Source organism: Bos mutus, chromosome 19, assembly GCF_027580195.1.
Source record: "Bos mutus isolate GX-2022 chromosome 19, NWIPB_WYAK_1.1, whole genome shotgun sequence".
NCBI lineage: Eukaryota > Metazoa > Chordata > Mammalia > Artiodactyla > Bovidae > Bos > Bos mutus.
In genome coordinates, this window is record NC_091635.1 from 32,665,964 (window position 1) to 32,676,583 (window position 10,620).

Consider the following 10,620-nt stretch of genomic DNA (forward strand, 5'->3'; position numbering starts at 1 on the left):
AGAATAGCAAGGAAAGATAAGAAAGCCTTCCTCAGTGATCAATGCAAAGAGATAGAGGAAAACAACAGAATGGGAAAGACTAGAGATCTCTTCAAGATAATTAGAGATACCAAGGGAACACTTCATGCAAAGATGTGCTCAATAAAGGACAGAAATGGGAGGGACCTAACAGAAGCAGAAGATATTAAGAAGAGGTGGCAAGAATACACAGAACTGTACAAAAAAGATCTTCACGACCCAGATAATCACAATGGTGTGATCATTCACCTCGAGCCAGACATCCTGGAATGTGAAGTCAAGTGGGCCTTAGGAAGCATCACTACGAACAAAGCTAGTGGAGGTGATGGAATTCCAGTTAAGCTATTTTAAATCCTGGAAGATGATGCTGTGAAAGTGCTGCACTCAATATGCCAGCAAATTTGGAAAACTCAGCAGTGGCCACAGGACTGGGAAAGGTCAGTTTTCATTCCAATCCCAAAGAAAGGCAATGCTAAAGAATGCTCAAACTACGGCACAATTGCACTCTTCTCACACACTAGTAAAGTAATGCTCAAAATTCTCCAAGCCAGGCTTCAGCAGTATGTGAACCATGAACTTCCAGATGTTCAAGCTGATTTTAGAAAAGGCAGAGGAACCAGAGATCAAATTGCCAACATCCGCTGGATCATCAAAAAAGCAAGAGAGTTCCAGAAAAACATCTATTTCTGCTTTATTGACTATGCCAAAGCCTTTGACTTCGTGGATCACAATAAACTGTGGAAAATTCTGAAAGAGATGGGAATACCAGACCACCTGACCTGCCTCTTGAGAAACCTGTGTGCAGGTCAGGAAGCAACAGTTAGAACTGGACATGGAACAACAGACTGGTTCCAAATAGGAAAAGGAGTACGTCAAGGCTGTATATTGTCACCCTGCTTATTTAACTTATATGCAGAGTACATCATGAAAAACTCTGGGCTGGAAGAAGCACAGGCTGGAATCAAGATTCCAGCGAGAAATATCAATAACCTCAGATATGCAGATGACACTACCCTTATGGCAGAGAGTGAAGAAGAACTAAAGAGCCTCTTTTTTTTTTCTTCTAGTAATAAAATATATTTATTAAGATATAATTAGAAGCTAATAAGCTCAGAAGTATAGTTTGCATGAAAACACATCTTCTATAGGCAGGGTTTATTACCTCCTCACTGGCTAAAAACATGAAGTTTTAGTTTTCATGGACTTTTTTCTTCCCCTTTTAGATTTCTGAGACATTAAAAAGAATTTACAGAAAGGTACAGAAGTTTCTCTTCAGATGTTTGATGAAAAACAAGAAAAATAGCACATTTAGTGTTAGTGACAGAGAGCAAGTCTGGAGCACCTACAGTTGAAAAGCAGAATACATTTTTGCTCCCACTTACACAGTTATGTTAGAACATAGGCACAGGAGGATTTTTCCAGATTAAATATCTAAAGCCAATTGTTTGTTCTGTAACTTTTGTTTAAATGACACTCATGAAGTTTTTACTTATTAAAGTCCAATAGGTAACCAAAGCCAAGTGAAACTATGTACCACCAACTACTTCAGAACTGTAGAACTTCAATGCCCTCCCCTATCCCCCACCCCACAAAAATTAAAAGAAAACAAAGAAAATATTTCCCAATACCCCACAGAGGCTGCTTATTCCTGGCAAGACACGCAAATCATATTCACAAAAAAAAAAAAAGACCCCTGCAAACTTCAAGGCATTTTATCCAGCATTCTCGCAGGGTTCAAAGTATAACCAAAAGATCAAGGGAGGAGTGGGGGAAAATGTTGAATCATTCTGGGTTCCCCGTGATTAGTGTATCACTTTAGTCACAGAACAAGATACAGAGATCTTTTAAAGTGGATTTGCCTTTCCAGTGGGTCATTGGTTGCCCAAGGTGATGACAGCAGGAACTTTAGAACCACGCTTGTTAATAAGTCCATATTCATTAATCACTTGCATTCACACTTAAAAACTAAAAACAAAATAAAACAAATCTATTCAGTACCGGAGATTAAATAACCATGTGTAGTCTCTTGAAATAAATTTGTTTCCTTAAGAAGTCTAATTACTTTCAGTTGCCTTTTTAAAAATAACTATATATATAATGTATATATATATATATATTTGTATATATTATCCTGTGATTCTACTTATGGTTCCTCTGCTGCGTTGAAGATCTAGGAGCATAAAAGCCTTGTGTCCCCCATGAACGGTGGCTCTAATGCTGCAGAAAGGTTACAAATAGGCAGTCTGGTCCTTCATTGATCTGGACTACCCATGGCTTCATTGTAAGTGATTATCCTTTTGGGATCTTGCTTCTGCAAATTCCAAACAGATTCCATTTCTTTAGTGTGATATACAATAGCAGCCCTCAGGTCAAAAGAACCCCAGCTATCATTCCTTTCTAGGCCTCTCTGGTATCTCTGTTCTTTGGCGGAGCCTAACAAAGTGTTCGTAGGAGACGCCAGAGGATTTTGATTTTCTGTCTCATAGTCCTTTGAGAGAAACACTAAAGCACCTTGACTACTGGTGTCTGCTTTTTGCAGGTCACCTATATGACTGGGTTCCAAGGATAAGGCTCCACTCTCATTAGTAGTCCCAGATTTTAGAATGCTACCCAGAACTTGAGGACTAGTCCGTTTTTCCAGCTCATATGCCTTGGGAACACAGGATGCTCAGTTCCTGAGGGGATTATTTCAGCACCCTGTGAAACCAAAGTGGCAGGATATTCCCCTTGAAATGTCACCTCCATCACTTTATAATCTGATGACTTCCTAGTAACAGTTTCGGGGCCAGCACTGTGTTCATTGATAAATGATAAACCCCACTGATTCTGGAAGATATCCCCCAGGTTTTGCTGATCTGTCTGAGAGGGTAGATCCACTTGAGCTGTGCTCAACAGCACAGTTTGCATATTTGAAGTATAGATAAAAAGGCTGGACTTAATTTGTTCAACACCTGCTGAAGTCAGAGTCATGTCTTGGAGAACTGAATCAGTCCCAGAAGAGATGGGTGTTAGAGTATTAGCAGCAGTAGTTAGCAGTGGCTGACCCCCTGGAGAATACACACTTGCATCAGTCCCTGCTAAAACTGGCCCATTAGAAAAGTTGGCCGAAGTAACAGATTTCAGCGCTGACATAGGGACCTGGGATAATCGACTTGAAGCTTGGGTCTGAGTTTCCCCAGTAGATGATGAGGAAGATGAAGATGAAGATGGTGACACAGAAGAGTTCTGTACAGTTTTGTTGAGGTTTTCCTTAACTTTGCTTGCATAACTTATTTTAGGAACGATTTTAGCACTGCTATTGTCCACTGGAAAAACTGGGGGGGGGCTTAAACAGGGTCCACGAGTCCTCTTTGGAGGCAACAGCAGAAGTATGCTTTCCTTTGGGCCGATCATCAAACTTTTTGCTGCTCACACCAGGCTTAATATCAGAGCTTTTCCGCAGCATATCACCCACAGCAGGTTTTCCTCGACTTGTTCCTCCAGGCCCAGTTTCCTACTTCCAAATAGGCTTTGAACCATCTACTCGATTTCCCTTTTGTTCACTGTAGTCAGGCTTGAAAGTTTCAAGTCCCTGTTTTAAGGTTGGGACATTGGTCTCTTGTTGCATTATTTTGTCCTGCACTAAATTAAGGTTTTCACAACCCTTGGCGCTATTGCGCCTAGCTTTCCTTTTTTTAGGAGTGGTATATCCGCTCTCAGATCTACTACCATCATTATCTGCTCCTTTGCCCATATAACCATTAGTAATATAGCCAGAATTATTTGTTAGAACACCATTTGGAATTGCTACAGTATCAGTCTTGTCTATAGATTGGTTCTCTCCAGATTTATTTTCATAAGACTTCCCATTCTTTTTGTCCATACTGTTTTTCTGAATAAAATTCCTGGTTTTAATTCCTGCTTTTCCAAAGGTGCTGGACTTTACAGTCTGCTTCAGATTAGTGTCTACAACGTGTTGGTTGCCATTGAGGACCCTGGAAATAGGGTTGGTAGCTTCCTCAGAACCCAGGCTCTTTAAAGACATTTCTCTTTCTCCAGCATTACCATTTAGTTCACCGTAGCCTCTTTTCTTCTTCGGCGTTTCCTGGTGCTGCTGGAGGGCGTGTTTCTGCTCATGTTTCAGCGGCTTTGGCTGGGCCTTGGGGCTGCCCTCGGCTCCATGCTGCAGGTATTGGTGAGGCTGCTGGTGATGGTGGCGGTGATGGTGGTTGTGGCTGTGGTTGTAGAAATAATAATGGTGATGGTGGTGCGGCTGCTGCTGCTGCTGGGGGTGATGGTGCGGATGGTGGTGGCTGTGATGGTGCTGAGACTGTGGCTGGCCGGGCTTCTCCTCCATTGAAAGCTGCTGGGACTCTCTGGCTGAGGCTGCGGGCTGCTGCACCGTCAGGATCTGAGCCTAAAGAGCCTCTTGATGAAAGTGAAAGAGAAGAGTGAAAAAGTTGGCTTGAAGCTCAACACTCAGAAAACTAAGATCATGGCATCCGGTCCCATCACTTCATGGCAAATAAATGGGGAAACAGTGAAAACAGTGGCTGACTATATTTTTCTGGGGTCCAAAATCACTGCAGATGGTGATTGCAGCCATGAAATTAAAAGATGCTTACTCCTTGGAAGGAAAGTTATGACCAACCTAGACAGCATATTAAAAAGCAGAGACATTACTTTGTCAACAAAGGTCCGTCTAGTCAAGGCTATGGTTTTTCCAGTGGTCATGTATGGATGTGAGAGTTGGACTATAAAGAAAGCTGAGCACTGAAGAATTGATGCTTTTGAACTGTGGTGTTGGAGAAGACTCTTGAGAGTCCCTTGGACTGCAAGGAGATCCAACCAGTCCATCCTAAAGGAAATCAGTCCTGGGTGTTCATTGGTAGCACTAATTTTGAAGCTGAAAGTCCAATACTTTGGCCACCAGATGCGAAGAGCTGACTCATTTGAAAAGACCCTGATGCTGGGAAAGATTGAAAGCAGGAGGAGAAGGGGACGACAGAGGATGAGATGGTTGGATGGCATCACCAACTCAATGGACACGGGTTTGGGTGGACTCTGGGAGTTGGTGATGGACAGGGAGGCCTGGCGTTCTGCAGTTCATGGGGTCACAAAGAGTCGGACATGACTGAGTGACTGAACTGAACTGAGTCCGACTCTAGATCAACTCTAGTCTTGTTTTATTTTCACCCTCACTGTGTATATGTGTTTAGGACCTGAAGTGGCAGAAAGCATTCATTCAAAATAACTGCAGAGTCCACAGCTGCAGGTGCTTTGGAAGTCAGCTCCCAAACGGTGGTTCCAAAAGCAAAGTCACTCATAATCTTTCACTCCACGAGTTTATACCCTACTGAAGTAAGAATGATCTACAGGTGAAAAGTTATAAGACAAAAGAGAAGAAAGGACAGCAGGCAGTGTGTATCTAAGGACTGAGGGAGGGTATGGTATCATAGCACTTGGGTCTCAGGGAATGGCCAGGGAGGGCGTCATGGAGGAGGTGTGGCAAGCTTGGATGGGATATAAATAGAGAAGGGCCTGGAGAGTGCGATTCCTGACAGGATGCCTTCTTTTTTTGCCAGCTATAATCACGCGCATGTGTGCTCAGTCACTCAGTTGTGTCAACTCTTTGCTACCCTATGGACTGTAGCCCACCAGGCTCCTCTGTCCATGGGATTCTCCAGGCAAGAATACTGGAGTGGGTTGCCATGCTCTCCTCCAGGGGATCTTCCCAACCCAGGGATCAAACCTGAGTCTTGCGTCTCCTGCATTGGCAGGCGGATTCTTTACCATGGTACCACCTGGGAATACCACAGTCTCTGCCTTTTAGGATTTGCATAAAAAGAAATAAAGAAGGATAAAGGAAGGGTGAGAAAAATAACTGGAGAATGGGGTAAGAGGCAGGGAGAAGGAAGAAAGGCTGAGAAAGGGGGGAAGGGTGAGCAGGGATCACACTGGCATGAGGTGCAGCTGTTCAGAGATGGAGAAGCAAAGTGAAAAAAATCTAAAACTAAGCTGGGAAGGTACTCATTCTTTTCTCCCCTGACCTTTTAGAGTTACAGAAGCATAAGTTTTCAGGGTTAGAAGAGATCTCTAATCCAAACCCTTCCATAAAAGCCCTGTAAAAGTCATCCAGTGTTCACTTGGGTATCTACTATGATGGGAGACTTGCTACCACCCACGATAGCCCACTCCGTTTGGGAAAAACTCTAATTCATATTCTTCTTAGTAGGAATCTGACCTTTACATCCCTGAAATTTCCATCCACTGGTCCTGGATTTGTCTTCCAAAGTGACCTAGAAAAGACCTAGAACCATTCCCCGTGATAGAAGTTGGCATTTCCTCTTTCTCAGCTCGGCATCTCCCCGCTGGTGCTTGTTCCACACTGAGATTCTCAAATCTGTTTCATGTGGCCAGTTGCTGTCTAATGTATTCTATCCTGGGGTTCAGTTCCCTCTTAGCAGTGCAGTTTGCCACTTCAGAGCTGGAAATTAATCTTCTTGACAGAAAAGATGAAACTGAGGTCAAACAGAGGTTGGTGAACTCTGCTGACGTCACTCATGTAGCCCTGAGGACTGTGACCTTTCTGTAGTTCTTGCTCAGAGCTTTAGTGTAGCAGGTTTTTGTTAATTTTGACATTACAAAGATTTCAGGGACTTCCCTGATGACCCAAGTGGTAAAGAATCCACCTGGCAATGCAGGAGACACGGGTTCAATCCCTGGTATGGGAAAATCGCACATGCCGCAGAGCAACTATGCCGCTGGGCCACAGCTACGGAGCCAGGGCTCTAGAGCCTGGGAGCCACAACTCCTGAAGTCCGTGTGCCCTAGAGCCCGTGTTCCACGACAAGAGAAGCCACCGCATCGAGAAACTCACGCACTGCAACTAGAGAGTATTCCCTGCTCGGCGCAACTGGAGAAAAACACTGGCAGGAACAAAGACCCAGCAGAGCCAGAGGAAGAGAATTCAGTTCACTCGGGACTTATGGCTTCTTGGCCTTGTGGCCGCAGCCCCCTGTGACAACTTTATGTTCATAATAAGCCCTCGGCTGCCCCTCCTTCCATCTATTCTGGACAAGAACCCTGGAGAATTCTCTTTCCTCAGCTCCACCAGCCTCTTCAGAGCCCCTTTCCCACCTGTTTCCTTACTGAGTTGTTCATAGTTCTCCTTTGAAGACAGTCCATTCCTCTGGTGATAGGAACAGAGATTCTGTTTTTTAAGCTGTTAATGTGACATATTTTTTCATCTTAATGACATTTATTATTTTCTAATTTTACAAGCAATACATGTTCATTTCAGACAACTAGAAATACGTAAAAAGAATAAAGTGAAAAATAACCATCACCCATAATCTCCAACCCTCAGAGAAACCACCATTAGTATTTTGATGTGTTTATTTCCAGTCTCTCTTTCTCTCTCTCTCTCTCTCTATATATATATATATATATACAGATATAGATGTAGATAGATAGATATAGATATATATGTGTGTGTGTGTATCCAGTGTCTGTCTATCTATCATCGAGATATAATTGACTTACAACACTGTGTTAAGGAAAAGAGATTCTTTATCATAAAAGACACTTGTGAGCACATTTACACTCTCTTTCCGAGAACTTATACTTTTCATCACATTTCCAAAAAGGTCAGAGACCCAAAAAAGGCTAGGAACTGCCATTTGGGAGCCTTTGTGGGATTCGGTTTATCTTTCCTCTGAATGTTTTGATATTACATCTGCTTTGGGCAGCCTTCTTCCAGGCTACCACAAGCTCTAAAATAGCCCATCTCTTTCTCTCAGGACCTGCTTCACTTCCTCCTCTCCCTCAGCGGTTCCTTGGGTCACACTTGGGTTTAGAGAGACAGTTCCACCTTTTACTTTTACTTCCTCTGTGGCCCCGCTTTTTGCTGAGTTAGCATTCCTACTACACCTCTCTGAGTCTTGCTCCAGACCCTGCTGAACCCCGGTGAGTGTCCACCACTTCCCATCCTCCCCTCCACCCCCTAGCTGGTGCCTCGGGTTCACAGGCTTATTGCGTCCCCATGGTCCCTTCGGTTCCAGTCTCCTTGATCAGGCTCTGATGGCCTCTGCTGGACTTTCTCCCTGTGTTGTGAATCTTCTTGACAGTCAACACTCACGTACCTGCTCTCCTAGCGGTTTTATTTTCCCTAGAACAGAGTCCATTGTTGAATGGAGATGATTCCCATCTCACAAATCTATGGTCCCACCCAAGACAGTGTGTGCACTTCCTAAAAATCTTCACCATTTTACATTTACATAAGTCTCATACGATGTTAGTTATTAGGGGCTGATGTGTCATTTCATAGCGAAGGGCCGTGGTCGGTGTAAGGACAGGCTGAGGAGGGCGTCCTGAGTGTCTCAGTTTGTCTTTGTGCAGGGCGAGGTTTGGGCCTGGGCATTTGAGGACTTGAAACAGTGCATCTGGCCGTGCTGGTCTCAGGGATCCCTCCGTTCCCAGCCCTTGGGCTTCAAAGGAAATTTAAAAAATGATCATGATATCCCTACCCTTTCTCCCATTCCATCCCACCCACACTTCAGCTCTCATTGCAGCCCTTCCGTGCCCTACATGTTGAGGAGCAGCCAGAGGTTAAAGATCCAGCCTTTAAAAGCTTGGTTACCAGCTGGAATGTGGAGAGTGCTCTTGTGCCGTTAGTTTCATAATTATTTATTTAATGCACTTTATTACTGGTACTGCAAGTTTTTGTTTTTAGAATTTAGTTTTTGTGATATTTTGCCAGTGTCTAGATTCTGATAACGGCAGCTAGAGTTTTGCCAGGCCTCTGAGGTTTAGAAAATTGAACAGGACCTGGTCGTTGCACTCAGAGCTGGTAGGTAAGTTAAGACGTAGTTTTGTGCCTGTGCTCAGTCGCGTCTGACTCTCTGAGGCCCTATGGACTGGAGCCTGCTAGTCTCCTCTGTCCATGGGGTTTTCCAGACAAGAATACTGGAGTGTGTAGCTAAGACATATATGGTGCACAAACAGAAAAATATCAAGTGGAAGGCAAAGGCTGTAAGATAGATACTAACCAAGAAGTGGGGGGATTTTAAAGGGAAAAACAGCATTATTTCCAGTTAGGACATCAGAGAAGGCTCTTTGGAGGAGGAGAGGCTGGCACAGAAACTGAAGAGGATGCAGGCGACTTGATGAGAGCCCTTAGAAGAGAGCCATGGTTAAGAGTGTAGTCTCAGGGTCAGGATGGGTCTACACGCATGAACTGTGTGACCCTGGGCAAGGTTTTCAACCTCTCCAAGCCTCAATTTACTAGTTTATAAAATGGGGATAACAGTAGTACTGACCTCATTTGGTTATTACAAGGATCCAGTGAGTTGATCAATATAAAGCAGTTAAAACCGCATTTGTGTATGTATAACAGATTCAATTTGCTGTACACCTGAAACTAACACAGCATTGTAAATCAACTATATTCCAATAAATTAAAAAGAAAAAAAAATCTAAAAAACCCACCCAAAACAAAACAGCATTTGTAACCTAGTAAGAACGCAGTTATTAACTCTATAGGCAGAGGGGTATTCTAGGCAGCACATACAGTTCTAGCCAAAGAAGGAAAATGAAAGAACCCTTATTCTTTTGGGAAATCCCCAAATAACAGAAACACCTGTGAAACAAGAGGGAGAGAAACAGCACTCATCAAAATTGTGGTAAAGAACCTGCCTAAGAGGTGTCTTCTGCATTGACAGATGGGTTCTTTACCACGACGCCACCTGGGAAGGCCATAATTAAGGTGGACGTGTTACTAAATTTTTTTTTTTTTTTGGGAATTTGGACTTGTTAGGAGTAGTCTTGTGTGATAATCACTCTCATATTTTTTATTTGCTTTTGTTTTACAGCTTGATAAATACAATTAAAAAATTGCTACAGATGAACAGGGGAGAGACTTAGCGTCACCAGTCCATGTAGCTAATTTCACGTGCCTTTGGCAATTTACCGTGTGCTTCTCCTCCATCTTCTGCCACGCTGCAGTTAGTTTTTGAGTGTCTCTAAGAGTCTTCCCTGGTGGCTCAGAGGTTAAAGCGTCTGCCTGCAAGGCGGGAGACCCGGGTTCAATCCCTGGTTCAGGAAGATCCCCTGGAGAAGGAAATGGCAACCCACTCCAGTATTCTTGTCTGGAGAATCCCTCGGACGGAGGAGCCTGGTAGGTTACAGTCCACGGGGTTGCAAAGAGTCAGACACGACTGAGCGACTTCACTCACTATTCACTAAGAGTTCTGTCTTCCAGCCTCAAAGGACACTTCTGGTCACCTGCCTCAGTGTCCCAAATATCCATTATTATTTATTTTTTGGCCTTACCCCATAGCACATGGAATCTTAGCTCCCCAAACAAGGATTGAACCTGTGTCTCCTGCATTGGAAGCACAGAGTCTTAACCACTGGACTGCCAGGGAAGTCCCTCGGGGAAGTATTTAGTACAGTGCCTGGCAAATAATAAGCCCTTGATAATTGTTACCTTTGAAGTTGTCATCACTCTGTCATCTTACCTTAATGGATTGCTCGGTAGAGTTCTGAGGCAGTAGGAAATAAAGGTTCATTTTGTGACCTAGGCAAGAAGAAAGCTCTAGAAAACTAGGATGCTCCCAGTCT

The 10,620-nt window shown here is 43.6% G+C and overlaps 1 pseudogene; it reads right to left on the reverse strand.

Moving 5' to 3' along the window:
• Positions 1–1,993: 1,993 nt before the first annotated feature.
• On the reverse strand, positions 1,994–4,407 carry LOC138992029 (FMR1-interacting protein NUFIP2 pseudogene; annotated as a pseudogene).
• Between the last annotated feature and the right edge of the window lie 6,213 nt (positions 4,408–10,620).